The sequence below is a fragment of the Salmo trutta genome, chromosome 8 (assembly GCF_901001165.1).
Source record: "Salmo trutta chromosome 8, fSalTru1.1, whole genome shotgun sequence".
Lineage (NCBI taxonomy): Eukaryota > Metazoa > Chordata > Actinopteri > Salmoniformes > Salmonidae > Salmo > Salmo trutta.
The window spans coordinates 2,420,311-2,425,432 of record NC_042964.1 but is presented as its reverse complement, the minus strand read 5'-3'; positions in this window follow the sequence as shown (position 1 = coordinate 2,425,432).

Below are 5,122 nucleotides of genomic sequence, written 5' to 3'. Positions count from 1 at the left end.
GGTAATATTTATCCCTTCTAGTGTCTGGTAATATTTATCTCTATTAACCCTTCTAGTGTCTGGTAATATTTATCTCTATTAACCCTTCTAGTGTCTGGTAATATTTATCCCTATTAACCCTTCTAGTGTCTGGTAATATTTATCTCTATTAACCCTTCTAGTGTCTGGTAATATTTATCCCTTCTAGTGTCTGGTAATATTTATCTCTATTAACCCTTCTAGTGTCTGGTAATATTTATCTCCCTTCTAGTGTCTGGTAATATTTATCCCTTCTAGTGTCTGGTAATATTTATCTCTATTAACCCTTCTAGTGTCTGGTAATATTTATCTCTATTCTCCCTTCTAGTGTCTGGTAATATTTATCTCCCTTCTCCCTTCTAGTGTCTGGTAATATTTATCCCTTCTAGTGTCTGGTAATATTTATCTCTATTAACCCTTCTAGTGTCTGGTAATATTTATCCCTTCTAGTGTCTGGTAATATTTATCTCTATTAACCCTTCTAGTGTCTGGTAATATTTATCTCCCTTCTCCCTTCTAGTGTCTGGTAATATTTATCCCTTCTAGTGTCTGGTAATATTTATCTCTATTAACCCTTCTAGTGTCTGGTAATATTTATCTCTATTAACCCTTCTAGTGTCTGGTAATATTTATCCCTATTAACCCTTCTAGTGTCTGGTAATATTTATCTCTATTAACCCTTCTAGTGTCTGGTAATATTTATCCCTTCTAGTGTCTGGTAATATTTATCTCTATTAACCCTTCTAGTGTCTGGTAATATTTATCTCCCTTCTCCCTTCTAGTGTCTGGTAATATTTATCCCTTCTAGTGTCTGGTAATATTTATCTCTATTAACCCTTCTAGTGTCTGGTAATATTTATCTCTATTCTCCCTTCTAGTGTCTGGTAATATTTATCTCCCTTCTCCCTTCTAGTGTCTGGTAATATTTATCCCTTCTAGTGTCTGGTAATATTTATCCCTTCTAGTGTCTGGTAATATTTATCCCTTCTAGTGTCTGGTAATATTTATCTCTATTAACCCTTCTAGTGTCTGGTAATATTTATCTCTATTAACCCTTCTAGTGTCTGGTAATATTTATCTCTATTAACCCTTCTAGTGTCTGGTAATATTTATCTCTATTAACCCTTCTAGTGTCTGGTAATATTTATCTCTATTAACCCTTCTAGTGTCTGGTAATATTTATCTCTATTAACCCTTCTAGTGTCTGGTAATATTTATCTCTATTAACCCTTCTAGTGTCTGGTAATATTTATCTCTATTAACCCTTCTAGTGTCTGGTAATATTGATCTCTATTTATCCCTTCTAGTGTCTGGTAATATTTATCTCTCTTCTCCCTTCTAGTGTCTGGTAATATTTATCTCTATTTATCCCTTCTAGTGTCTGGTAATATTTATCTCTCTTCTCCCTTCTAGTGTCTGGTAATATTTATCCCTTCTAGTGTCTGGTAATATTTATCCCTTCTAGTGTCTGGTAATATTTATCTCTATTTATCCCTTCTAGTGTCTGGTAATATTTATCTCTCTTCTCCCTTCTAGTGTCTGGTAATATTTATCCCTTCTAGTGTCTGGTAATATTTATCTCTATTTATCCCTTCTAGTGTCTGGTAATATTTATCTCTATTTAACGCTTCTAGTGTCTGGTAATATTTATCTCTATTTATCCCTTCTAGTGTCTGGTAATATTTATCTCTATTTATCCCTTCTAGTGTCTGGTAATATTTATCTCCCTTCTCCCTTCTAGTGTCTGGTAATATTTATCTCTATTAACCCTTCTAGTGTCTGGTAATATTTATCCCTTCTAGTGTCTGGTAATATTTATCCCTTCTAGTGTCTGGTAATATTTATCTCCCTTCTCCCTTCTAGTGTCTGGTAATTTTTATCCCTTCTAGTGTCTGGTAATATTTATCTCTATTAACCCTTCTAGTGTCTGGTAATATTTATCTCTATTTAACCCTTCTAGTGTCTGGTAATATTTATCTCTATTAACCCTTCTAGTGTCTGGTAATATTTATCGCTATTAACCCTTCTAGTGTCTGGTAATATTTATCTCTATTAACCCTTCTAGTGTCTGGTAATATTTATCTCTATTAACCCTTCTAGTGTCTGGTAATATTTATCTCTATTAACCCTTCTAGTGTCTGGTAATATTTATCACTATTAACCCTTCTAGTGTCTGGTAATATTTATCTCTATTAACCCTTCTAGTGTCTGGTAATATTTATCTCTATTAACCCTTCTAGTGTCTGGTAATATTTATCTCTATTAACCCTTCTAGTGTCTGGTAATATTTATCTCTATTAACCCTTCTAGTGTCTGGTAATATTTATCTCTATTAACCCTTCTAGTGTCTGGTAATATTTATCTCTATTAACCCTTCTAGTGTCTGGTAATATTTATCTCTATTAACCCTTCTAGTGTCTGGTAATATTTATCTCTATTAACCCTTCTAGTGTCTGGTAATATTTATCTCTATTAACCCTTCTAGTGTCTGGTAATATTTATCTCTATTAACCCTTCTAGTGTCTGGTAATATTTATCTCTATTAACCCTTCTAGTGTCTGGTAATATTTATCACTATTAACCCTTCTAGTGTCTGGTAATATTTATCTCTATTAACCCTTCTAGTGTCTGGTAATATTTATCTCTATTAACCCTTCTAGTGTCTGGTAATATTTATCACTATTAACCCTTCTAGTGTCTGGTAATATTTATCTCTATTAACCCTTCTAGTGTCTGGTAATATTTATCACTATTAACCCTTCTAGTGTCTGGTAATATTTATCTCTATTAACCCTTCTAGTGTCTGGTAATATTTATCACTATTAACCCTTCTAGTGTCTGGTAATATTTATCTCTATTAACCCTTCTAGTGTCTGGTAATATTTATCACTATTAACCCTTCTAGTGTCTGGTAATATTTATCTCTATTAACCCTTCTAGTGTCTGGTAATATTTATCTCTATTTTACCCCTCTCCCTTCCTCCGTATTCCTCCTCACTACTCCACTCTTCCTTCAGCACCTGTTTGATGTACATTTTTCTCCAATAATCCCCCTGTACCTTTTATTACATTCAGCTCTCCTCCCCCTTCTCTAAATACACACTAAGAACAAATTAATGTTCTCTGTCTCTCTCTCTGTCTCTCTCTCTGTCTCTCTCGCTCTCCTTGTCTGTATGTATATATATATATTCTCTAAATACACACTAAGAACAAATTAATGTTCTCTGTCTCTCTCTCTGTCTCTCTCGCTCTCCTTGTCTGTATGTATATATATATATATTCTCTAAATACACACTAAGAACAAATTAATGTTCTCTGTCTCTCTCTCTGTCTCTCTCTCTGTCTCTCTCTCTGTCTCTCTCGCTCTCCTTGTCTGTATGTATATATATATATATTCTCTAAATACACACTAAGAACAAATTAATGTTCTCTGTCTCTCTCTCTGTCTCTCTCGCTCTCCTTGTCTGTATGTATATATATATTCTCTAAATACACACTAAGAACAAATTAATGTTCTCTGTCTCTCTCTCTGTCTCTCTCGCTCTCCTTGTCTGTATATATATATATATATAATATATATATATATATATATATATATATATATACAGTGCATTTGGAAAGTATTCAGACCCCTAATCTTTTTCCACATTTTGTAACGTTACAGCCTTATTCTAAAATTGATTAAGTTGGTATTTTTCCTCATCAATCTACACACAATACCCCATATGACATCAGAATACCCCATAATGACATCACAATACCCCATAATGACATCACGATACCCCATAATGACATCACAATACCCCATAATGACATCACAATACCCCATAATGACAAAGCAAAAACAGGTTTTTAGAATTGTTTTGCTAATTTATAATTAAAACAATTAAATGTTACATTTACATAAGTATTCAGACCCTTTACTCAGTACTTTGTTGAAGCACCTTTGGCAGCGATTACAGCCTCGAGTCTTCTCTGGTATGACGCTACAAGCTTGGTACACCTGTATTTGGGGAGTTTCTCCCATTCTTCTCTGCAGATCCTCTCAAGCTCTGTCAGGTTGGATGGGGAGCGTCGCTGCACAGTTATTTTCAGGTCTCTCCAGAGATGTTCGATTGGGTTCAAAATCAAATAAAATAAAATGTTATTGGTCACATACACGTGGTTAGCAGATGTTATTGGTCACATGGTTGGCAGATGTTATTGGTCACATGGTTAGCAGATGTTATTGGTCACATGGTTAGCAGATGTTATTGGTCACATGGTTAGCAGATGTTATTGGTTACATGGTTAGCAGGTGTTATTGGTCACATACACAGGGTTAGCAGATGTAATTGCGAGTGTAGCGAAATGCTTGTGCTTCTAGTTCCAACAGTGCAGTAATGTCTAACAAGAAATCTAACAATTCCCCAACAAATACCTAATACACACAAATCTAAGTAAAGGAATGGAATTTAAAATATATCAATATATGGACGAGCAATGTCAGAACAGCATAGACTAAGATACAGTAGAATAGAATACAGTATATACATATGAGATGAGTAATGCCAGATATGTAAACATTATTAAAGTGACTAGTGATCCATTTATTAAAGTGGCCAATGATTTAAAGTCTGTATGTAGGCAGCAGCCTCTCTGTGTTAGTGATGGCTGTTTAACAGTCTGGTGGCCTTGAGATAGAAGCTGTTTTTCAGTCTCTCGGTCCCAGCTTTGATGCACCTGTTCTGACCTCGCCTTCTGGATTGTAGCAGGGTGAACAGGCAGTGGCTCAGGTGGTTGATGTCCTTGATGATCTTTTTGGCCTTCCTGTGACATTGGGTGCTGTAGGTGTCCTGGAGGGCAGGTAGTTTGCCCCTGGTGATGCGTTGGGCAGACCGCACCACACTCTGGAGAGCCCTGCAGTTGAGGGCGGTGCAGTTGCCGTACCAGGCGGTGATACAGCCCGACAGGATGCTCTCAATTGTGCATCTGTAAAAGTTTGTGAGGGTTTTAGGTGACAAGACACATTTCTTTAGCCTCCTGAGGTTGAAGAGGTGCTGTTGCGCCTTCTTCACCACGCTGTCTGTGTGGGAGGACCATTTCAGTTTGTCTGTGATGTGTA